General features: G+C 39.7%; 1 long non-coding RNA gene and 1 other non-coding gene across 2 annotated transcripts in view; both read right to left on the reverse strand.

Annotated features, from left to right (window-relative positions):
- The window catches only part of LOC149222502 (uncharacterized), an 83,423-nt gene that overhangs the window by 23,403 nt on the left and 33,335 nt on the right, over positions 1-26,685 (reverse strand). The gene's annotated exons all lie outside the window — the stretch shown is intronic.
- Positions 17,090-17,286, reverse strand: LOC149222503 (U2 spliceosomal RNA). Its single transcript, XR_016249844.1, has one exon. It is a non-coding gene; the product is annotated as a U2 spliceosomal RNA (small nuclear RNA).

Raw genomic sequence — 26,685 nt, forward strand, 5'->3', positions numbered from 1 at the left:
TCATCAATAAAAGTTCCTTTCAGAACTATTTTCACTCAGTTAGTTCTTTTCTAACTATATTTGTTCAGCTAAGTGGGTGTTGTCCCAGTTTCCGCAGCTGGAAGCAGTTTCCGCAGCCAGAAACAGTTTCCACAACCAGAAACGATTTCCGTAGCTACCACCACTCTGTTTTTCAAATTCACAGTCAAAATGTTAGTACAAAAATCATGAAAATGCAGGTGTAAGTGAGAAAATGCCATGAAGACATGGAGCATCTCCAAGACATCAAGAAAGAACAGTTGGTTAAAAGCTATGAGCCAGAAATGACAAAGTTTCCAAAGGTATGAGCAAATTTTTTTATCAAATAGCAATTAAAGTCATGATTATGCATAGTTATCAAACCATAAAGAGTTCTACTATGTGCAATGATTCGATATGATAGCTCCATTACCCACTCCTATCGCACAATATTACTCCATACACCATGCATTCAATTCTTAACGGTCTCATCATGGGTTTTCGGGTTTAAACTCAAGTTGACTGCACTTTCATTTGCCACCTGCGCTCATAAGATGTGACCAATCCCTTTACGGCTCTTCTCCACCGTATTTCCCGCAGCCATCTATCAAAACGTGTGATCTCCTGTACACAGCCGTTAATTCAAAAAAAAGATCTCGCCTCCACTACCGTTCACTTATCATTTCATTTAAGATCTTCATTTTCATACACATGCATTTCAATTTGTAAACTCATTCACTACTGCTTATCCTCTGTTCCGCCTATAATCTGAAGCATTCCCGTTACCTGCTATCAATTGCAGCCATTGCATTTTACCATAAATCCTGCAACCGAGCTATTTCCCTCTGCTAAAATCCTCATACGCAATTACATCCTCAGTTGAAATCTAAAACAGAGAAAGTAATGGGAAAACTACTAGGGGCAGAGCCAGAAGGACCGAAATATCTAGAAGGTTACCCTCAAGCCAAGGATTTACTGAAGAAAGCCAAATGGTTACGCTTCATTCAAAATTTTAAAGGCTATAACAAAGAAGTAACCAAGGCTTTTGCACGGTCTTTCGATGGTCAAAAGGTGGAGATTGGAGATTTGAAGCTCACGGTGACCGAAACAATAGTAGCAGCTGCCACAGGCTTACCTCAGGAAGGTGAGAGATGGTTCAAAAATAAAAGCGTGGATGAACAGGCATGGAGAATTATGCTAAGAAACCCAGGTATGGACACCACTGTGTTTACTAAAGGAATTCTTGTTCATGCATTGAAAGAAGAATGGGCTAGTCTGTTGTTAGTTATTCAAAAATTTGTCACTGGTGAAGGACACTTTGGTTCGATGTACATGTGCCATGCTAGACTGTTGATGAATTTCTTAGAGAATCAGACTCTTAATTTGCCTTATTTCTTACTGTTGAGTTTGAAGAAGATGAGTATTACAGTCCAAAAACACATAGGCAATATAGACCCTCATCTATACCATCATGAACTTATAAAAATTCTTATTGAAGACCAACTAAAGAAAAACAAAGATACATGGGAACAATTCTTGATAAGAAACTACTTCCAAGAGCCATCTGAGGCCTCTGAAAGTAGTACACCAAAGACACCAAGAAAAAGTAGGAGAAGAGAAAAGAGCACCATAGTCCAAGACTCCCCTACTACAGAAACTCAAGAAATTGGTCAAAAAGAAGAAGAAGACAGAACTAAAGACAAGAAACAGAAGAAAGAAAAAGGCAAAAGGACCATCCAAGAAGTCTACCAATCACCTGAGCCATCCATAGAGGAGGATTATCAACCACTGTCAGAAAGATTAGTACATTAGATATCATTTTACATTAGATTAGTACATATTTAGGCTGCTGCTATAGCAAAGAAAAAGGAAAAAGGAAAACAAAGTATACAAGAAAAGAGTACTAGTCCACCATACTTAAGGAGAAGCACAAGGTTAAGAGGAAAAGGGAGTAAAACACAAATAAAATGGCCCCACTTCATTGAATTGGGTGGAGAGACACCTGAGAAAACTCCAGCTGGCCATAGTCCACCTCGTCCTTAGCCAAGCATTGAAACCAGTCCTCCACATGATGAAAGCCCTCCTCGGCCAAAGCTAGAGAGCAGTCCTCCTCCTCCACCAGATTTTGAACTCAGTCCAAGAAAGACACCTGAAGTAGATCCCAATCAACAAGAAGTATATGACTGCTTGGAATCATTAGAAAAATCAGCTGCAGGTCCAAGTACCACTCTGCCACTAGATGCACAAGTTCAGTCCTTAAAACAGGAGGTATTTGAATTAGAGGTCCTAAACAAGCATATCAAGCAGGAAAATGAAGCACTCAAAGAGCAGAGCAAAGTAGATAAAATTATTCACGATAACTCTATGCTCCATTTAGGACTATGGCAAAAGAAAAACAAGAAACTGAAGAAAAAGTGCAAAAAGTTGAGCAGAGCATTGATCAATCTCAAGTTCAGATGTCTAATAAGGAAACCAAGAATGGTGGTAGCACCAAAGAAGAAGAAAAGAGGGCTAGATGTCCTAGCAGAAGCATCAGAACATATGGATTAGAGAGGAGTGACTAAATTTTGGTTGCATGAGGACATGCAACACCTTCACAGTGGGGGTATGTTGAGTCCCAAACCTGCACTTCCCTATATACCCTTTCAACCTTATTTTTCCATTTACTTCATCCACCAAGCTATCAAATCGTTGCATATTAGTCTAAAAAGAGCTTATGAAATGGTTTCCTAACTATGTTTATGACTGTTGTTTGATTTAGATTTTTGTTCAAGTAGCTGCGGAAACTTGTCACTTTCCGCAGCCAGCCCAAGTTTCCGCAGCCATTTTGTTAAAGGCTATGCTACAGGTGTCCAATGGAGAAACCGGCCACATGGGTAAGCTGCAAGTGACGTGTACATGGAGTGTGTCCCCTCAGTTCAGCCAAATCACTCATAAACGGTCGTGGTCAACGACGGTCAAAGGAAGGGCCAAATGAGGAGTTTTGCGGTGGCACGGCTCTGTTTTGCCCACGTGAAGGTTTGCGTGGCATGATCCTTAGTTTCCGGAGGTACTGGCACACCTGTAGAGTAGCCCGTGAACTGAATCGAGCAGCCACCACTCCATGGATTCAACTGTCATGATGACCATCACGCTAGATCTCAGGTCAAGGAGATTTACGTGTCTCTTGGCAGCATAAAATCTAGGAATTAGTTGCAGCACCTTTACTTATAAATAACGCGTCAATATACGCCGGATAGTTTTTGAAATGTAATTTTGACTGTTGTCATCAGCCCACTTTACTGTTTTTCACTTTGTTTTATCACTGCACTTTAAATACATGAGAATACAGCTTTCCTTAATCTGATTTGAGACTAAGTGATTGACTGGCCGAGGTTGCAGAGGGCCCCTGTACACCAAAGCTTTCTATAGTTTCTTACTTGCTTTCATTTACTGTTTTTAAATCATTGCTTGTATATATATTGTCTTGTTTTGATGTTCATTGTTGTCCATATTTCCTTTATGTTTTCTTTTATAACTGTTAGCTGATCAGTGCTTCTTTTACAGGTTTTTGTAGGTAGCCCGGGCAGATTTACATATTTTTGATAACTACTGACATGAGATCATCTTGTCCTTTCTGTTGATTTTCATTTCCTGAGTTTAATTCCAGCACTGTCATTTTTCAAGTTGTGTTTTGCTTATTTACTTTTCTGCTACTTAGACATCATATTACTCATCTGTTTATGATTTCCTTTCTATAGTCAAGCGACTCTATTAGTAAGGAATCAGAATATTACTTATTGTAGTATGATTTAGTTTGCTTTCCTGCAAGTTAGAGATTGGATTACTTATGTCATTTTCAAGAGTTGAAATATGAATGAGTAGTTAAATCTTAGTTTCCTTTTTATGCAATTTAATTTCCTGCAATTTAGATATCATATTACTCAGCTTGTTTATGATTACTTCCTATAGACGGAGTGAGTCGAAAGGTGAAGGGTCAGAACGGGGGTTGAAGTAGTGTGATTTAGTTTTCTTTGCTTTCAGTCTTTGAGTTGCTTTAAGTTCAGTTTTTACTTTCTTTTTTGTACAGCAGTAAGGATATTGGGCCATTATCACTAGTTCATTGTTTTGATACATTTACTTCCTTTTGAGAATTGATTTCATTACAGTCAGTTTGGAACTTTCTTTTTGAAAACTTTTAAGTTTGGAAAATCACTGTAGAAACCACCATTACCATCCATACTTAACTTTCAATTTCGCCATCACACACTAGGGAATCCATAGAAGATAAACCCAAAAACAAACTAAAAAAAAAACTCAAAAACGACAAAAGACTAAGAAAATGGTTATCTTGTACATATAGTACACCTCACTTCATCAGTTTACGAATCCCGGATTGACATTTTAATTAGCAATTTATGACACACTAAATTGACCAAACAACTAATTTGAGGATTTGGAAGATCATTAGAAGCTGAAGTAAAGGAACCAAAATCTTGATCAATTGCATAAATGGGATGATTATTTGCTTGATTTGCTTTACAAACTATATTAATGAATCTTACTTCTCTATGCAATCTTAAATATTCCCTTCCCTAAACTAGGATTGTAGCATAAGACATGTCTATTTGCGGACTTCTCCTTAACTTTGCACATAAAATCTGGATAATAACATTTCAAATTTTGGGGAAATATATGTAACAACAATGTCTAAGACTATACTATAGACAGGTACCTGAGCAAGTGTTACCACTAAATCCTTAATTAATCCAAGGCATGGTACTTTCTTAGAATCAAAAGTATACAAATAATGATATGGTCTAGTGGTTTGTAGTTGAGTTGATACATGATTACTTTAAGCATTAGACTATGGGAGGCACTATAATCTAACATGAAATTATATAAAAAGTAATCATGAATTTTCAAGGTGACATAAAAGGAAGCTACACTTTCATAAATCAAATCAGAACTAGGACCAAAAACAACTTGAGGTTTTTCATCCTGTAAACTAATGACATCCCCCTCTGCATCAACACTTAAAGATTGAATCCATTTAAAAAATTGATGTTTATAACCTGGATTTTTGGAGATTTGAGATAATGGAATTGGAATTTTAACTCTCTCTAATTCTTTTTCAACATTAAAACTAGTTGGAACAAAATTTTCAGCAATATTTTGTTCTTGTGACTGATTTTGTGGTTAAATTAATATTGTTTGTGTTTCAGCTGATTTTACTTGAGGTTCATCAAAGGTAACCTTTTTTACTGTTCTACCAGGTGTTGGTATTGGTCTAAGTTCATACCTTCTATTTAATTCAACAATTAAGAATTCATAAAAAGCTTGATACTTGGAAATTTGAGATTTTTCTTGATTTTGAATTAAAGATTGGTCTTGAGTAATTGGGACAATATCATTCTATGATGATGGACCTTCAAAATAATTAATATAATTTGTATTGATAGAAATTGTTTATTCAAAATCTTGATCATCAATCATTATGGTAGGTTGAATTTGTTGATCATTGTTTGGCCTTTGCAGAATTTGAGGTTGAAAAAGTCTTCTATATTGAACTTGTTGTCTATTTGCAACTTGTTGGGTTTCTCTTGGTTGAGTTTCCATTCTATAGATTACGTTAGATATATTTCTAAGTAAAGAATTTATTTCATCAATTTTATGGTCTTCATATTTATTTTTTGATGAGGTACCTTCTTCTCTAGCTTTCATCCTCTTTTCAGCCTTTTCAGCCTTAGCAGATGCTGGTCTATTAGCCTCAACTTCAATTGTGTTTTTTTGCATGTCTACTAGAGTTTCATATTTTCTCTCCCTAAGCATTACAAAAAAATCATCTTCAAATGCTTTGGAAAACCTAAACTTAAAAGCAGTTACTGGAGGTTTGTAATCAGGGGGCATTTTATTATGGAGTTTATTGAATCTCTTAATGAAATCAGCTATAGGTTTACCGGGGTTTCTTTTTAAGTATTCAAATTTTTTTAACTAGGAAACAATATCCTTTTTTGCTCGCCATTGATTTTTGAAAATATTAACTAGTTCATCCCATGAATTAATTGAATTAGCTTGAAATTTTGTGAACAATATCCTAACATTTCCTTCAAGGGATTGAATGAAAAGTCTAGTGCAGACATCCTCATGCTCAATATTCATATTATTGGAAAAGTCTAAGAATGCAGCTAAGTGATCTTCAACAGATGGCCCAGATTCTCCATTAAATATGGGTAAGTTTTTTGAATACCCATTAGGAAAAAGATGGAGTAGGGTTGCAAGTGGGAGAACTAAGGCTGCATAACGTGTTACAACAATTGGTTGAATACTAGCCATTTGATGAGATGGAGTTGTCTTCTTAGGAGAAACAACTTTACTAGAAGAAAGAGGTAATGAAGGTTTGGGTTTCTGGAAGAATTGAGGATTATTAATAACTAACTTCTAAACTTTAGGAAGAACCTTTTCAGGATCCTCAAAAGCTAGAGGATTAATATAGATGCTAAGTTCTTCTTTAGATTTAGTAGAAGTAGATGGATAAGTATGTACAAAATAAGATTTGAAATGAATTGGTTTAAACTCAGAAAATTAAAGTTTAGGATTTTCTTCACTATTAGAAGGTTCCAAATGGGAATAAGGAAGCTCAAAAGCCTCAAAATGATGGACTAGAAGTGAAGTTTGAAGATCTACTCCTTTACAAATGAGTTCTAAAATGTTTGGAGGAAGATATGATAATTAAGCAAGTGTTGGAGTTGACTGTGAAGGGTCTGATTGTAAAGGTTTTTCAGATAGAACAGAGGCAGAAGTAACAAGAGAGGCTTCTAACCTATGTCTAATTGATGTTATTCTAACTAATCTCTTTGGATCTGATAACAGAGAGAAAATATTTGGATTTGACTGAGATCAGGTATGCCTGCATGAATCCAGATTTAACCAGTGGATTCGCTAGGTGAAGGATTTTAGCCTATTGGCCTCTTATTCACCGTTAAGACACAAGTATAATCGTTGTCCCAGAGAAAAAGCTTCAACCTTTGTTCCCCAACAACAACACCAATATGATGTTGTCCTTTGTAGATAGTTCTAGGCTAAGGGACTATGCCAAAGAATCTAACATATATATATATATATATATATATATTAAAATGGATGACCAATTCTTAAACTTTTAAACATATGTAAATCTTAATTATTTTTAAGATTCTTCACTCTTCATAGAATTAAGCTTTAAAATTATATGAAAATCGGAAGTAAAGAAGATATTTAATTCCTTAAATATTCAAACTAAATGTTTAATTACTTATATATAGTAGATGCGTATAGAAATTTTCTATAGCCAAATAGTAAATGTGTAAGAGATGACAGAAGGCAACTGTTTATTGATTTAGAGGAATTAACTAAGAAAAATTGTTTCAGTTAATTAATCTCTTTAAATAATGACAACTTTGCAAGAGCTTTCAGATAGATTGATATTCAATCTAATCTTAACCAAAATTTTATGTTACCTTAAACATGTGCAGAGAAAATATAAAATGATAACATAAATGAATACCAAAAGCACTCACAGAGATACACAAGTTGTTCAAAAGGAATCCAGAATCCTTCTATTAATCTTCAGAAATAGTTAAGAAAATTACAAGCATGTTTGCTGGTTCATCATAAGGGTTACCCCTTTCTTCTTTGAAATACAAAATATTTATAGAGTCCAACTTTCTAACATATCTAAACTGGAATCAAAATTTATTACAAAATATAATATCATCCAAAATATTTGGGATATTACAACAATAAACTAAAAATAGTGGCTCTGAACTAATTTCGAGGGATATTGTTGATGCCTATTGCTGGAAATATGTTTCTTCTGATGACTACCCCTTAAATTTTGTTGTTTGCTGCTAAAATGGTGTTGTTTCCTCCTGAAATTTTGCATTATGTTCCTATTTGATGAGCTCACACAATTTATTCCATCTATTTTCATCAGAGATAGAAAATTTTAACAATTTCTTATATGACTCATCAGCTTCAGTATATTTTTCAACAGTGGCCTTGGTAAGAAAAAAATGCCTAATTTCATGTTGAATTAACAAATCATAACTTAAACCTTCAATCAAGGTTGTCCGAGTAATAACTCCTTTGATTTTGGAAATTTTGGTCTTGGCCACTACTATATCATGTAGCCTCTGTTGACACTCTTCATGTGGGATCAATTTTCCACTTCTATCCTGCAAAGCTAGAAGTCCTTTCTGATGTAAAGAATTGAATTTCCTGTGAAATTTCTTAATTTGAACCTCCAAATTCTGACACTTGTTATCGAGTTGTAGCATTAAATTTATCTTTGTTAAAACCTTTCTGGCCTCCACGATAGCTTCAGTTCTATCTTCAATGTCGAATCCTTCAAGGTCATATTTTGTCTTGGAGTTTAGGACTTTGATTATCCTTGTAGCATCTCCAGGTTTGTGGTCCTGTTGTAGAAGCTACAACCACCCTCCAAAATTTTGGCCTGCACCAATTTCAAAGCCTCCCTTGAAGAGTTTCACTTGATGACTGCACACACTTGGGTTCACTCCGTGAGCTCGTGCGAGTCTTTACATTCGCCTTGTTTGTTTATTGCATTCAAGTCCCTGCATGTTGATGTCTAATTCATGCTTGTGACCATGTTCTGGTTATGGTCAAAGTCTTTGCTTTGTATGCGTTTGTTGTGTTTGCCATGAAAGCATCTGTCGCACTCACACACGGAGTCACATTCACTATCACACAAGCATCGTCTAGATCATGAATGATCAATCATGAGTGTCGCGTTTGTCACTTGCACTGTCGGTAACTCATGTTGAGCATGAGTCTTTGGATGGTTTGGTTGTTTCGTCATCAAGTCATGCGAGTGTGTTCGTATGATCACCTATGCATCTTTCGATTGTTCACACACTTAGTCATTTTGCTGAAGTTCTGATGACCAGACTCCTCACTGATAGCCACACCATCACCCTACTTTCGACTCGATCGAATTTCAACCAGAACAACGCAGAAGCACCATGCTAGTCCTTTCAAGTTGCATTGCCCACAAGCAACTCATTCAACTCTCATGCTGGCCACCTGGACAGTTGGACCCGGCAGTCACCCCGAGACTGACTCCCCTCAAAAATTTCGTAGAGTCCATTGATCTCACCCGTTCAACTGACTGAGGAGATTGCGCAAACATGCCAAACAGACACCAAGTGTCTGTCCCTGTCTCCTTCAAAAACTTGCGTAGTTTTCCCAGTCAGTCATACGGACAGTCGATAAATTGTTCATCTCAGAAATTGCGCAATTCTCATGAGCAGTCCTTCCGCTTCCCATCAATCAGCTTAGCTCAGAAATTGCGTAAATATGATTAGCAGGTCGGACTCCCGGTATAGGACCATTAACACAAATGCGGAAAGTAGAAGAAGAAAGCCAGAGGCTTTGATTTATATTATCAGAAATAGAATTCAGATATTACAGAAGGATTCTTTCTTTACAGAGGTCGACTGTCGTCGCTTTTACCGGACTTCATACCATTCACAGGGAACAAGTATTACCGGAGGCTACCTGGCGATGGACAGACTCTGCCTCAGAAATCTATGACAGAATTTCAGACTTTTCCTATAGGTTCAGCCACTTTAGGTTCTCACCAGTGCCGCGCACACTGATGTGCAGGTTTCCAAACCAATACTATAAGACCAGAGTGAACCTTTCGTGATGCAAGCAGATCAGACACTATGGTCCGCAGATGCAGAGCAAGAAAAATTACTCGACTCAAGACTCACAAGACTCTCAACTCTCCAAACCCGAATGCCTTTCACTCCGAAGTTCCCTTTATTTATAGATCTTCGAGGGAACAAAAATCTGCGAGTGGGCTTTGTACAGACTGACAAAATCAAAAGCAAGATGCTTTGAAAGGACCAAATCCGGGCATGAGTGGACTACTCATGTTATCTCATCCCTATTTTGATATGGAAAGCTAGAGGCATATGGGGACCGGATTTACTTTATATTTTACACAGAGGAGATTCGTACAAGAGAATCCTCAAAACACTGAAAAGATGAGATTTTGCATATCTCAATATTTACACAGTAGATATTCTTAATCGGGGAATCTACGCAAGACCCGTCCAACTCCATTGTCGGTTGGAAAGACTTTACAACAAGGTGTAGTTGCGGTAAATTAAATTAACTGCAACTACGGGAGCTTCTTTAAATCTAACACTCTGTAATTCCTGTTAAATTAATTTGCAACAGCAGCTGCTTTAAATCAAACTGTGTAAATCCAGCTTAATAAATTACCGGAGGTCTTACTTCATGATTACATACATAGTTGAGAGACAAGCGGAGTGCTCTGTTGCTGCAAGGCGAGAGGAGAGGCGGAGGTCTTACTTCATGATTACATACATAGTTGAGAGACGAGCGGAGTGCTCTGCTGCTGTGAGGCGAGAGGTGAGGGGGATGCTACGCGATTCCGTGCTAATCTTCTTGTTACTGTTTGCTGTTGAGATGCCATTCCTTTCACAGATTGGTATTTTGAGTTCTAATCTTCTTGTTCCTGTTTGTTTGCACAGATTGGTATTTTGGGTTCTAATCTTCTTGTTCCTGTTTGTTTGCAGATGCCATTCCCTTTCACAGATTGATATTGGTGCTAGTCTTCTTGTTGCTGATTGTTTGCAGCTGCCATTCCCTTTCACAGATTGATATTGGTTGTGCTAATCTTCTTGTTACTATTTTGTTTGTTGTTCAGATGCTATTCCTTTCACAGATTGATATTGGTGCTAATCTTCTTGTTAAAGTTTGTTTGCAACATACGCCATCCCTTTCACAGGTTGATATTGGTGTTCCAACATATATAATAAACCCCACACCACACACGCCATTGATAGATTGACTGTCCACAACTCCAATTTCCTAAATTACAAGCTTGTCTTCAATATTACTCCATACACCTCACGCTCAACTGAACCTTGTATTCCGGTTTATAAAGTCTACTTTTTCGGCTCTCACCTGAGAGAAAGAGAGAGAGAGAGATCGATCCTGGTTTGGTTCATGTCCCAGCAGTAGCAATGGAAATTATATTTGTCAAACGTTTTCACTATATACGGCAAACGTTTCTTTCTTTCTTGTAGTTGGATATTCATGATGTGTTTGTTGTGTCGTACTAAGGGGACACTGCGTTTGTGCTGCTTTTCCTTTTTCAAGGGAAAGAAACAAAAAAATGGTATATTTACTATTTCAAATAGAAAACTGAATATAAATGGTATATATTTACTATATGAAAAGAGAAATTTGAATATACAATGCTGCAATGAGCCTGAGCATTTGAGGAAAAGATCTTTGTCAATATCAAAGCCTGACCGAAAAAGGAAAAAAGGGGGGAAGGCTATAAAGCCCAATCACTGCATACATAAAAAAGAATTGTCATACACGCTCGCCCTCCTAACAAAAGCTTGGATCCAGATCTTCCCTATGGAAAAGCCAAAAGAATGAAACAGCGCAGATTTATCAGCATCTGTCCTGCAGTTGCTGGGGCTAGCCTCCTCATTGGGTGTTAATCATTTAAGCATCTGACAATGGCCGAGAGTTGGGACTCTGCTTCTTCCTCCTGACTCTACAAACGTGTTGAAAAGAAACTTTATTGAAATTCTCTCTCAACTCCTTGGAAAGAGCTTTCCGAGATTGGGGAAAGGGTCAAATTTTGGAGATTTACTTTACTATTAAGAGCTTTCCAAGATTGGAGAAAGGGTCAAATTTTGGAGATTTACTTTACTATTAAGAGCTTTCCAAGATTGGGGAAAGGGTCAAATTTTGGAGATTTACTTTACTATTAGATTTACTTTGGAGATTTTCTATCTTCGAATTTGAATTTGCGGACTCCTTTTTCCTGTTGCCAGCCCTATCAGCAATCAAAGAGAGATCAGCGTTGCCCACTTATTTGTAGCCTCTCTGAATGCTTCTCTGAAACTTGCTCCAAATATGAAATCCTTGCTGCCCCAACTTCAGTGGTTCTCCTTGACAGGGTCCATCAAAATATTCCCACGTCTAGGACTTTTGTCAATATGTGGGTATACATTTATCCTTGCAGGTTTTTTTTTCTTTCGCGGTAAGCAACTCTAATTTAGTGGATGACTTGAATGAGAGGACCTTTCCGGGTTTCCACACCCCCATTGGCCTAGCTTTGGGTCATTTGTGGGGGCATTAATAAAACCATCCTTTTATCGTATCAGGGGTTTCACCTATCTCTATTTGAATATGTTGTTCACTTAAACATGTCTTTTCCTTTTTTATCATGCACCAGAGGTTTTCAATCCCGCCTAGCTTCACTAGTTTGTATTGGGGAGTTCTGAATTTACCACTCCCTAAACCCATGACCTAGGGGGCGGGGGGCAATTTCATCACTATGGCTATATGGCACTCTATGGTCTAGGCTTTGCGAGTTGAAAACACTTGACCTCTTCCCCCAACGGCATTGGAGGTTAAATCCTTGGTCGCCATGTCCCCTGTCGTTGTCATGTTAGAAGTGAGCTTGAGTTTAATTGTAGCATTCGAGAGGGTTTCCGTTGTTGTTACCATTCGCCGTAGAGGACTCCTTGTGATCATAGCCTCTTAGAGCCGTTCGTCCATGCTACTATCCCTACATTCTCAAGTTCCTATATTTCTTTGTTCTTGTTCTCGGCGGGGAGGGGGAAATTGACTTATGAGTGGGGCCCAGGGACAACAAAAAACAACCCGGCAGAGGCGTGTGCTCTACTTCATGGATTGTTATCATTGTACGCAGACAGAGTGAGGACGTTCATCGTCATCGGCGATTCAAGCATAATGATCAACCTTTTGGACCCTAAAGATGCTCCCTCTTAAAAGCAAGTTAGCATCGCTCATCGCTAGAATTCGAAAAGGGACCCTTCGTTTCCAAGAGGTTACCTTCTTCCGGGCCCCGCGGGGTCTCAATAACCTCCTTCCAGGGCCCCGAGGGCTCTCGACCGACAAGCTGCCAGTGTTGCAAATGGAGGCACCACGCTGAATGAGGGGATCTTAGAAAATGTACTAAACAACAAGTTGGCATCACTCCTCTCAACGGACAAGCCAACAGTGTTGCAAATGGAGGCACAATGCCGAATGAGGGGATCTAGAAAAGAATAACAAATAGCAAGTTGGCATCAATCATCGCGAGAATTCGAAAAGAGACCCTTCGTTTCCAAGGGGCTTGCCTTCTTCCAGGGCCAGAGGTTTCTCAAATGATAGGCCAGGCCGTCGGTCTTGCAAATGGAGGTTGCGCGCTGAATGGGGGACCTTGAAAAATAAAAATACAAGAATTTGGGGTTTTATATTCCTACCCTATCCCCTAAATTTATTTTCAATTCACCAAACGTGATGGCATGTTTCGAGCTCGGTAGCAACCAACGCATGTCAAGTCAATTACTTTTGAGAGAAATTTTTGGATGACACTCTGTGGAGGATGTTTAATCCTGTCCAATTACTTTTCAATTCGCCAAACATGAAGGTGTTTGTTTTCGAGCTCGACACACGTCGAGTCAGTTCACATGAGCTCGGTAACTGACACACGTCAAGTCAATTCACATGAGCTCAACAGCCAACACATGTCGAGTCAATTCACATGAGCTCGACAATCGACACGGGTCGAGGCAATTCACATGAGCTCAGCGACAGACACACGTCGAGTGAATTCACCAAACAAGAAGGCATGTTTCGAGCTCAGCAGCCAACGCATGTCAAGTCAATTCACCGAACACGAAGGCATGTTTCGAGCTCAGCGACCAACAAACGTCAAGTCGGTTCACCAAACATAGAAGGTGTGTTTCGAGCTCGAGGAGCAACACTTGTCGGGGCAATTCACCGAACATGAAGGCATGTTTTGGGCTCGCCAACCAACGCATGTCAAGTCAATTCACCAAACATAGGGCATGTTTCGAGCTCACCAACAAAAACATGTCAAGGCAGCCGCGATGCCGGGTGAAAATGGGAAGAATGTCAAAGACCACTTGACAATTTTGGAAGGGGAGGGCTTAACATTTCAGGTTAAAAAACTAAAATGGAAAGTGTTGGAGCAATGCTCTATATCTTTGAAATCAAAATCATCAGTATCCAACTCGGAAAGAGAAAAATGATTTGTTAGAAGTGGATAGATAATACAGAATTGGCTGGAAAGCCAAAGAAAAATGACAATACCCCCGGCAAAGGAAGGAGACCTAACAAACCGATCAAGATCAAGATTGGGTGTCGTCAAATGACAAGCCCAAGAAGGAGGTGTAGCTCCCACAACTGTGGCTAGGAGTAGCAGCGCTCTGTTTGTTGGCAGCAAATAATAAATTTCTATCTCAAGTAGGAATAAGGAAGGGATGCTTCCGAGGGCCAAACGGGTGTAGCGGATCCCTGGAGGAAGAGGAAGACTGGATCATTTACAATAAACCTAGATAGGGTCCTCCATGATAGCAATCACAAAAACCTGGGTCAAACAGGGAGGAAGACTCAATCTTCTACTAGTGCACTAAAGAAACCTAGATAGGATCCTCCATGGTAGCAATCTTCTACTAGTGCACTAAAGAAACCTAGATAGGATCATCCATTGTACTTGGATTCGCTCTAGATTTCGTTGTCCAATGATGATTAATTTGATCAAGGGGTTTCCACACCTCTCACATGCAGATGTTCTTCAAGTGCCATGATGGATGGATTCATTTTGTGACAAGGTGGATTGATGGCTTGAATTGCCATCATTAAAGTTCCTTGATCCTCCCACATTATTTCTATATGATGCTCTCTATGCATGATTCTCGATGTGGAGTTGTTGATTTTTGTGTTTTTCGTTATTCCTATATGATGCTCTCTATGCATGATTCTCGATGTGGAGTTGTTGATTTTTGTGTTTTTCGTATCCCCCTGGAGGATGCTCCAAATCTGGATATCTTCTTGCACCCGTCCTTCCTGCTCCTTACCTGTTTGAGTTTCAAATTGGCTATGAGGGAAGGCGACAATGGACTCCAACCTCCAATGGTCCATGGAAGATTTTCGATTCCTTAATTGCTCACGGTTGAGTTTTGAGTCCCCTTTCAGGTTTATGCTTAAACATTCAAATAAATTTATGGACGCTTCCGTTCCTTCTTGGATGCCACAACGTCGACATAATCCTTGGCAGGTTAGACTATATTCCCTACAGCAACATAGGCTGGTTCTTCCATGCGATTCCTCATTACAAACTCAAAAGCTGCATTGCTAGGGCAACCTCTTGAAGAACCATCAAGATCGAAATCGAATTTAGAATGGAGACTTTCACAACTGGACATATAGTAATTGGATTTCGGGTTTTTACAGCGTGAAATATATGTTATATCTATTTTTTGAGCCAACGTGGTTCGAGTGAAACAACGGGCTAACAGAACAGTGGAAGAGCAGAGAACAGTTTTGCAAACGTTTGGCTCAGCAATATTTCATGCATTCCAATGTCACAATTGATTCTTGTTACCTTGAAAGAAGGGGCCCAAGACCAAAGTTGCAAATTCTCATTCCTATTTGCCCATCGGGTTTGGATGATGTTGTTCAAAGTGTCATCTGCCTTTGCCCAAAACGAGTCCAGCAATCCTATATCTGTGGAGAGGAGAAAATGCAGAAACAGGGTAACCATAGATTTTCCTAGTTTTAAAGGGAGCCATTGACAGCTGTTCTGAACAGTGAATGTGTGTGCGACCGAGACTCAGACCTATGGGTAAGTTGCGAGAAAAAAAGGACTTGGTGGTGCTGTGGTTTTAATTGTTACTGTTGTAACAGCAACAGCCATTGGAGGTTGCAAGTGCAAGCACTGTAAATTCCATTACCAGGATAACTAATAAAATAAAAAGGAAAACCCGTTGTGTTTATTTCTTTCTATTATTATTCCTTGAGCACATGCACATGCTTGAGTTTGTGTCCCACCCAACTTCCCAGTGAACTGAACTGAACTGTGCGTGATGCTCTGTAGGCAGGGGCGGTCTTTGTCCAATCACCCTTGCTGCACCAAATAGAGTCAGAGCACAGAGCATCTAAATCTTTACCAATCAAAGTGAACTTCACATTCTTTTGCCCAAAATGAGTTCAGCAATCCTGTATATATATTTTTGAGCACGCACCCTGCACTCTCCCTAAGAAAGCAATCCCTATTCTGCCCTACATCATCTCATTGACTGTTCTGCCCTCTTCGCAACATCATCTCATTGACAATGAAAAAAAATCCCTGAACCCTCTAGAAACGTACTCACCCACATTGTCACATTTCAAAATTAAATTTTCAATTTTCAACGTTTCCCAGACTGCTGCTCATGCTGTTAGTGACATTGGAATATACACGACTGCTCATGCTGTTAGTGACATTGGAATATACACGACATCCCTTTTGCAAAGTAGGCAAGCCATATATATAAACCAAATTCAGATCGGAAAACGCTTCCATGCAGGGCACAACATTGAGAAAGTGCGTTAAAAGCTTAGGGAGTTGATAAAACTTATCAGTGGTATATATCCACCTTCAAAGCTTTTTACTGCGTTCTTCAAAGAACAACAGTTCAAGAATTGAGCCTGTAGATCGATCATATTGGACTTAGGACGACTGAGCACTATGGAATTGAGATAGCCGGACCATGCGATTGAGCACACTATGGAATTGAGATAGCTGGAGCACTATGGAATTGAGATAGATAGCTGGACCATGCGATTGAGCACACTATGGAATTGAGATAGCTGGAGCACTATGGAATTGAGATAGATAGCTGGACCATACGCTTGAGCACTGTGGAATTGAGATAGATAGCTGGACCATACGCTTGAGCACTGTGGAATTGAGATAGATAGCTGGACCATCAAAGGCTCTACAGACTGTTGCTGGGTTGACGGCGAAGTTCGAAAAGCTGCAAACGGGGAAGAACTGGAAAATACCCAAAATGAGCGACAGTTATACACCATAATAATACCTCCCTGCTGGATGGACTTGGGCGCGGTAAACAACACGATATCTGATCAAGTCAATGCGCGGCTAATCAACCGAATAGAATATAGAAGACAAAATTTCATTTCATTCACGGTAAGTACAAGTTGTTCATTCAATCCTAACAAACTATTTGGTCTTGTCTTGGTGGGGCGCGCCAGGCTGGTGCTGTAGTGCAACGCACAAGCGACGCCCGAGAGCCCCAATAGCAAGCTATTGTAAGTGGGCCCTCCCCCTAGAAAAATACATTTAATATCATGTGGTTCTATGAACCACGTATCAGATATTAAACTGATAAGAACAGATACTACACTTGATCTTAGCCAAAAGGCCGAGAAAGGTATGCTTTTCCCCTTCTCTTTCCGTTCTTTTTCTATTACTCCCCTTCTCCTCTATCCCACTCATCCATGCATGTGGGATAACTCATTTCTATTTCCTCTGATACCCCTTACCATTTAAATAAACATGCTTTTTAATATGAGATTTATATTTTCAATATTCTCACTATCTTCACCTCCCTAGATCTATTTTACTTTTCGATTTGAGGGATCAAATCTCTTTTCACCTTAAAAGAGGTTTGCCACATTTGATGCCAATCTCTTTTCACCCTATAAGAGGTTTGCGAGATTTGATGCCTCGCCGTGGAATTCAGATGGATGTTATAATTAAAATTATCTAGAAAGTACAAATATGAACTTTATCGCTTTTTATATATAAATAAAATTAACTAAATATCATCTACAATCAAAAATATGAAACTTCATATATATAATATCCAAAATAATTAATTATATGGGAAAGAATCACTAAAGATTTTTATTTTTATTTTTTCCCTTTCCATGTTATCTTAAACTTGTGGTGGATGTTATCGTAACATAATAATAATTTATATATTAATATAAAGGAAAAAATTACACTATTTAAAAATCCTTCAATGTGATGTTTAATGCCATTGGACATAATCAATGGAGATCATTGCTTACCCATTCCTTGAAGTCAAATTCACCAGGATGTGTCTTAACTTAGTCAAATTTAATCAACAACCTATTGTTATGTTGGCCTTTCCATATTTAATCACCCACCGCGTTAACGTATTGATCATGTTGTAATTGTTGATTATGATACAATATAGCGTGTTTAGTTGTCTTTGAGAAAGCATAATGAGTTTACTACAAAGTTAACATAAAACAAATTTATTAATGGTTTTGAAAGATTAATCCACTTACACATTTATATTAACTACTTGTGGAGAGTATATCATGATTTGATTTTGGCTATTCACGGAAGGTATATCAAGGTCTAATTTCGCTGCAATGAATATATATATAATTCACCGTTACAAACTAAACTAATACTCACATAAACTAAATTAGCAGAAGAATTAAAGCTATACACTTATTAAGTCAGTTCTTGGGTTATAACACTTAATCTATTCGGTGCTTCACTCACACAAAACACTCGTCAAAGTTTAAGCTCTCTCGCACAGAAGCCTAGTCAAAGTTTAAGTTCGTGTGCAATGTACAACACTTTCAAAACTCTGCTCGTGAGTAATTTTCACATCTGCGTTGTTTATAAAATGTGTTGCTAACCATTTTTACAAAACCCTAATGAAGCAAGCTTTCGGTTCAGAGAGCCCTACAAAATCCCATTGTGATTGGTTTACCTGAGAGAGAGAGAGAGAGAGGCATGAATTGCAGGTTAAGAAGTTGCTCGATGCCCCATACAGGGGCGGAAATGCGATCCTGTGAAATAGCGTCCGACGCCCATGGGCAACCGCATCTCTATTGTGGATCTCGAGAATCCGGAGACTGCGGCGCTCCCCTACGAGAACACCAAGAATGCGATTTAGATCGTTGTCCCCCAGTGGGACCCTCCTGCTCTCCATTGATGATGACGGCTAATGTCTGCTCATCAACCTCCACCGCCGTGTCCTCCTATGGCTGGATTTCCTTCAAGGACGGCGTCTGGCCTATCAAATTTACCCGCGACTTGGTCGCGACCGGAGGAGGGCTGACCGGGAGGAGAGCTCGGGGAGGATTCGATCTATATCTTCCTCCACTATCGACATTCTATTCCATTCATATTAATATGTTAAATTAGCGAGAAGTTCTGGCATCGGGGTAAAATAGAGTTTGGCCCTAAAACAAATCACAACCACCCACCACCTGTAATCAACAACTTGACCGCTCATATTCCTTTCGCGTATGGCAAAGTGTCAGGACCCCGAGCTGGCACCAAGGCCAACGGGCACCCCTGATGGGTTATTCTCACTTGATGGCGAAAAACCGACTTGGAGGTACGATGACAGTGCCCAAGTGCGATGAGCACACCCACATGGAGGAGAGGCGCCCAGGTCGACACAAGGGGCAGTGTGCACGAGTTGAGGGGCGCACGCCTTAGGCGCGCACACACGAACGTTGGGCACCGAGAGAGATGTAGCGGGCACGACACGAGGGGACGCCAGCCCACACGACGTGGTATATCAAAGGGCACATGAAGAAGAGTGCCCACCCACAGCGGAGAGCGTGCAAGGGAGAACACGCACATCACAACGTAGTGACAACATAACTCGATGGACCCGTACCCATGAGCGCGCCCGCACACAAGGTGTGGCACCCGGGCGCCGCGACGGTGCAAGGCGCAGCGGAAGTGCGACCGAGACATAGCGAGCAGGTGCGTGACATGCGAGCGAGCAGGCAACGCAATGTGGAGTGTGCGACACAGAAGTGGCCAGAGGTGGTAGCATGGGCAGCGCGGTAGGCGAAGCTCCTACGGTGGGGTGCGTCAGCACACCCATGAGCAGGTCGGCCCAGGGGCACGCCTGCACAAGATGAAGGGCCGACTCAAGAGGAGAAGGGGCATCGGCCCACGTAAAATCAAGCGACTAGAGCATCTATAAGATGAGGAGCTCGACACTTGGAGGAGGTAGCAACCAAGTTCGCACAAGATAAGTAATATCACAAAAGCTAATCGCATAAAGGACAAAGTCAGCGATATCGCAGAAATGTAAGGGGTCTGATATCGCAGAACCGCGAGGCTTACATCGCAGAATTTGAAAACGTAGCTAAGGCACGTCGCAGAAGGAGGAGAGCTTGCCCAAGCGAGTTGGTTTCTGGGCAGGGCTGAGGGTTGGTTTTCTGGGTTGTTTTGGGACTCCAGTTTTGGGGTTTCTGTTGGGAAAGGTGCACACCTCAGGTAGGACACACCCTGGTTGCAAAACTTGGCACTTTTCACTAGTGAGTTGGGTTGGGCCAACCACTGCCACTCTTTGTACTTGGGCAGCGCATGAGTTTGGACACGGCTGGCCCCTTTCTATCTCCACTGTAAATATTATTTCAAGTTTAAGAGTAAAGGGGAGAAGTGTTTTGGGAGTTGCCCCCTCCTGTCGCAAATACTTGTGTTCATATTGTTCTTTACGATATCGCAGACTGTTAATGAGTGTTATTCCGTTGCTTGTACTGAAGTTAGAGTATCGCATAATTGTATAATTGTTGAATGAAATATTTGAATATAATAACACTTGAACGAAAAATTGGCTAATTGTTGAAGCGAATGAGAAGTTAGGTGCAGTCTGGGTTAGAGTAGTTGTACAACTGCGACGAAATATCACCGGTGGCGCACGTCGCCCACAGTGATCATAAGGCATCACAGCGTGGGGCCGTGACAAAAAGGAATCCATCTCCAAATGACTTGGTGCATCCAAATCCCCGTGGACTCAAGGAAAACGTGCCAAAGAGGAAGATAAAATCGGTGGACTATGAGAGGCAAAAGACCCCTTCAATCTTTATCACTCACATGGAACTCTCAAAGAACAACGTTCAAGATTGAGACTAAGATTCTGACAATATGCTTTTAGGGGTGAAATGTAAGTGCACACTCAGTGACACGGAAAAGATCAGATTAACCTTCAAAAGACAACGCATTTTAAGGGATACAACACATTGACAACAAAAAACGATGAAGTAAACAATGAACATGGTCATTCAAAGTTCCTCCTAGTAGGATTTGTATCCAACACAATCAATAAACATCTCCTTAATCGCACATGGACATCATCACCATCCAACTATTTGCTACAAGAATACATGAAGAAGACAGAGGAAAAAAATACTCCCATTTCCCCGAACAATTTAATAAAGAAGAGTTATCGATCACTGCAAAAGCATTGGATTAAGTGTTTGCCTTGCTGTAAGAGCCTTTAAAAGGAACATCTCTTTTTATTATTATAAAAACATTTGCAAAATAAATTATCTTGGTTGAAGTTGAACCCGTGTCTCTCAGATGAGAGATGAGTATCCCAGTAAACTAAAATACAACAAAGAAAACATTGAAATATAACTGGAAGTAATTCCAAAGACGATTTAGTTTTAGATTCAAAAAATTTGGGAATTTTTTTAATTTGTTTGCATCGATAGTTTAATAAATTAGTCGCTTGAATTTGTTCAAGGCAATGCAACCCAAATATCGAGCTTGTGTTTGGCATTGAAAAACAAAAGGTGTATATTGGCAAATATCCAAAGCCATCCTTTTATCTACCCTCAACTTTGCGGTGATGGATGATATCCATTCTACATATTGTATTATTCCTGTGATCCGCATCGATAATTCCAGAGTATCTTCTATTTTCGCCACCCTCCCCTCATTGGGTGCTAGTCATGCTGATAGGGATTTCGCTAGTCATTTGGGGGTCGACGACACTTATTTCCGGGAAGGGTATTGCTCTCCTTCAGTGTATCCACCCACTCTGATGCTTCAATTTGGTTCCATTAGTGGACATCAGCCGCCTACTAATTCGATGGGGCGTGATATTGAACTTTTGAAATTAAACCCGACACTTGATTTGGAGCTTCTTACCATCCACTCGAAAGTGCCACCATCAGATGGGGTGACTGTGAGCCCCCACTCTCGACTAAATTTTACTGTTATAAAGAAGCGGCGAGTGAAGCATAAAGTAGATGTTATTTGGGGGTTGCTCCTACAGGTGTCTCTTTAAATTTTTGGAGGGGTCAAATCCTACCTTCACATCTTCTCGTGTGAATTCACCCACTCAAGATCTTAGAGATCTCAAGCTCGTCAGTAAACTTTCGATATGAAAATCTTGTCACTGAATATTCCCGGTCTAGGAAGCTCCGTTAAACGACAATGCCTGGAATATTTTATTAAATTCCATCATCCTTTTATCATTCTTTTGCAGGAGACCATGATGCCTGGCCTTTACTCTTAAAAAATTGTCATGGGTGGAGGGTTTATGCTACAGATGCTTCGAGACAATCGGGGGGTTTGGATGTGTTATGGGATCCTTGGGTTGTTAACTTCTTGGCCTATAAATATTTTTCAGGTATTTTACTATCCGGGTTTGCCAGGGATGCTAAGCTCCGGTTTCATATATTGAATATATTATGGGGCCGAAATTACTTCTTTTAGTTGAGGAGTTGAGAACAACTTGCGTCATATCTTGTGAGCTAAACTCTACATTCATCATGTTGATTGCAAAGGTCTCAGGGCCGATTTCTTTCAAGGACTCTTGACCCATAGCCTTGTGAAACATTGTGTATAAAATGATCTCTAAGATCATTGCTAACTGGTTGAAAGTTACCCTATAGAAACATATTGCATCGGAACAATTCAGGTCTCTTAAAAATCATCAAATCTAGGATGCCATGGCCATTGCCCATGAATGTTTGCATTGTATCAAAATGAAGAAAATGATGCTTTATTATTGAAACTGGACCTTCACAAGGCATATGATTGTGTTGATCGGGAGTTTCTGCGTTCGGTGCTTCATAAGATTGGCCTCTCTAGATTGGTGATTGAGTGGATTATGGCTTGTATAACTACTGCAAATTTTGGTGTCTTAACCAATGGGGTGCCTTCATGCTTTCTGAAGGCATCTCAGGACTCCCTCTCTCCACTGTTATTTTTACTTGTCATTGAAGGCATGGGCAGAAAGATTTCGACGGCACACTCCCGTGGGTCATTCTCGGGTATGGGGATTACTAGGAACATTTTTATTACGCATCTCATTTTTGTGGATGATGTCCTCATATTTGGGAATATTTCTGTTATGGAATGACATGTATTGCAAAATATTATATGCACTTTTGGTGATGCCACGGGTCTACACATGAGAAAAGCTAAACTTCAGTTGATTTCTTCGTCTCAGGCAGAGGCCAATGTTTTGGAGACAACGAGATTATTTGATGCTGAGAAGGTTTCATTGCGCGAAGGGTTTAAGTATCTTAGTTTCTCCCTTACACCTAATAAGTAGGCATTAAATATTGGGTTTGGCTAACCAGAAAATTCGAGCATAGGTTGTTATCATGGTCACACGAGTGGCTTACAATTGGCGGAAGGTTGATTATGGTGTAAGCGGTTTTGCAAAGTATTGCAGTACACTGGTTGCATCTATATCTGATGCCCAAATACATCATCGAGAGGATTCAATCTATTATGTCTGAGTTCATTTGGGCTTGTACTAAAGATGGTTACAAAATTCAACTTGTTTGACTGGAGGATATCACCTCAAGTAAGGAGGATGGGGGTTGGGGAATCATGGATATTGGAAAATCCAGTTGGGTTTTATCAATGAAGAGTTTGTGGCGTTCTTTAAATCGTGTTGGTATTTGGAAACGAATCATTAAGGATAAGCATCTGAAAAACCAGTCTTTGGTAACTTGGATTAAGGATGGGACTGGTGTCCCAGGTGCTATCTCATATATTTGGCGGCGCAAGATGAAAATTAAACATTGGCTCTTGGGGAACTTAAAATGGCATATTGGGTCTATTTTTGGGGGTGGATACCGGTCTAGATCCCATCTATGGTTTTGTCGGTGAGCATACATTACCTTTCCCACTCATTCAACATCTTCACAATCTCAGTATTTATTACATTAACCAATTGCACGTCCCAAGCAGCCCTTTTATATTGCATCCTATGTGACCTGGTTTGTGGGACCTTGGCTTATTTGGTACACTGGTTATGGCTTGGGACATATATGTGTACAATCTTAATACAAATGAGATATTTTTAAGTGATCGTGAGGATATTTATTCGTGGGATGGAAATACATTACCGGGACAAGTATTAGTTGAGGAAGCATATTTGCACATCACATCGACGTCTCCTTTTTCTATGTCTAAAAGATGGTTCAAAAAGGTATGGAGTTGGAACATTCCATTAAAGCTCAAATGATTTGGCTGGTCAGCTTGGCATAACAAGATATTCACTTGGGACAATCTTTGTCGGCGAGGCGAGGGGGGAGGGCATTCTGTGGTCCTGTCAGATGTACCTTGCGCAAATCAGACCTGGAAGATGTGGCACATTTTTTTTAAATGTCCGTTCGTGGTGCCTATCTGGTTTGATGTGACGCATAGTTAAACATTTTCGCTGATTTGAACTCATCTACATTGGAATTATGCTTATAGGAATGGATGTCTGAATGTAAAGGATATCGTTCCTTGCCTCTATTTATCATCCGGGGTATTTGGAGATGCCGAAATTCATGAGTTTTTAAAGTGCAGGTTCAGAATATCAATAGTATATGTTATTTATCTTTTTTGCTTATTTCAGAGAATTTGGGCCTGTTCTTGACAAGGCCTCTTAGAGACATATATGACTCAGGAATATCGGTGGTTGTTGTCTGGGTGGGTTTTTTCGTGGCGCTGCCAAGAACAACAAATGTGGTTGTGGCACACACATCATTATTAGTCCTTTTATACATTATCATTTTTGTTGGCATGGGGGTGAAGTTTCCAACACTCGTGCGTAGATTATTGCATTATGGGGATTGTTATACTCTGCTAAGTGGCTATCTAAAGAGACTTTGGAGGTATTTGGAGATTCTAAGGTGATTATTTAGTGGGTAGCAAAGCAATCTTCTTTCAATCCTCCATTAATGGCAAGCTGGTTACAAAGAATTCGGAGGTGCTTTTTTAAGGGGCTGAACTTCTCTCATATACACAGGGAGCAAAATAGAATTGTGGATGAAAAATTTAAGGAGGGGCATCCCCAATTGCCCGAGGAGATCTTATACTCGGCCTTCATAGACAACACATTTCAGGGTTCGGGAAAGATCTACTTCACATAAGCTAATATTTTTCATGATGTGGATATGTTCGGTTTTCTTTGGAGTTGTTTTTTATGGCTTTCTATTGTTATGTTGTATGAGTGACAAAATTTGAGCAAATGTGTTTGTTCAAACATAGCTAGTTTAGATCTGTGACTGGGATATATTTTTGCGGATTAGGATGTATGCTGGAAATGGTGGACTTTTGACACATGCTACATGTAAACAACCTCATCTTAATATAAAGTTGTTAGTTTTTTCTTTGTTGAATAAAAAAGTATACAAAGGCATCCTAATTGGTCGTGCCAGGTGTAATGATGGTTCAAAATATGACATGGCTAACATGAAGATCACACCAACAAACCAGAAGCAAATTTGAATATCATCGAGAACAAAACGCACTATAGGAAGTTCATAAGGTGTCATTACGACGTCACTTTATTTATGGATGAACTTCCCCAACAAAATGTTGAACTTTCATTCTCGAACGATTCCCAAGCATCCCTTGATTTGTTGAAGAAAAATTTAGTTGAGGCTCTTACTCTAAGAATTCATGAGTGAAACAAGTCGTTTAGTGTGCAAGTTGATGCCACAAATAGTGTTGTTTGTGCCATCCTACCTCAAACCGAGGAGGGAAATATTGGCATCCACATCATTATGTCAATAAAAAAATGAATAAGGCAAAAAGGAACTATTTGACGATACAAAGAGGTGGCCTTGGAACATCACTCTCTCTGCATGGGTTATAACATTACATCTCGTGGCACTCTTTTATTTTTCCATGCGTATCAAGTTACATCGATTTACCTTGTGAAAAAGTGAGTGCATGATGACCACCTTTGCATGTGGCTCTTGCTCTTCCAAGAATTCAACTTTCAAATTCTTGCACAGACGCGTAAGTTTTGCCGCAACCTAGACCCACTTTTAAGTCATACCACTAAGATAGTAATGCAAGAATTCATCATTCAACATATAAAGAGCTCTCTTTGCCACCCTTGGGCCAAAGGAGTAGCAGCGTCTTCCAACGAGATTTCGATGAAGAGCCCGACCAAAATTTGAAGCATCAGCAGGGATAAAAAGGATGACAAAGGCTTGAGATTCTTAAGAGCGTGTAGGAAAACCCACAAGAACAAGCATGCCATATCCCATTCAAAATTACGCGAGGAAAAAAAGTAGTGGCACTCGATGCCTCCGACAACAAAAAATACATGCGTGCTTAAACTTGACAAAAAGTAGAACTATGACATGAACAAAGCGGGTAGAAATGGAACTAGTTTGGGACTATATCACAGAGACAACAAGTAGGTTTATTTATGAGAATATCATTATAAGGTTTTGATGCCCCTTGTTACGTCGTAAGGCGTTTCCCTCTTATATTAACTCCCTTCTTATGCCACTTGTAGAATTTAGAGTCATTTATTTTCATGTTAGACGATAGAAATAGTTTCAGCCATCAGATTGATTGAAAACTGTTATTTATCGGTTACAATTTGTTATCCAATGGCCTCAGCCATCCTTTGAAAAACTTTCTAGCTTGGTTATGGAAAAAAGGCAAGCTTGGTTATGGCTTACACGGCAAGACGGAGTGAAATATCTTTATCAGACACAGGGCAGGGGATAAACAATAAAAAAGGCAGTAGCTGGTCAAAGGATTGAGACTCTTGAGAAGCATGGGTA

The sequence above is a fragment of the Pinus tabuliformis genome, chromosome Q, assembly GCF_031772625.1.
Source record: "Pinus tabuliformis cultivar Carrire ecotype Pingquan chromosome Q, CPIR1, whole genome shotgun sequence".
NCBI classification, from domain to species: domain Eukaryota; kingdom Viridiplantae; phylum Streptophyta; class Pinopsida; order Pinales; family Pinaceae; genus Pinus; species Pinus tabuliformis.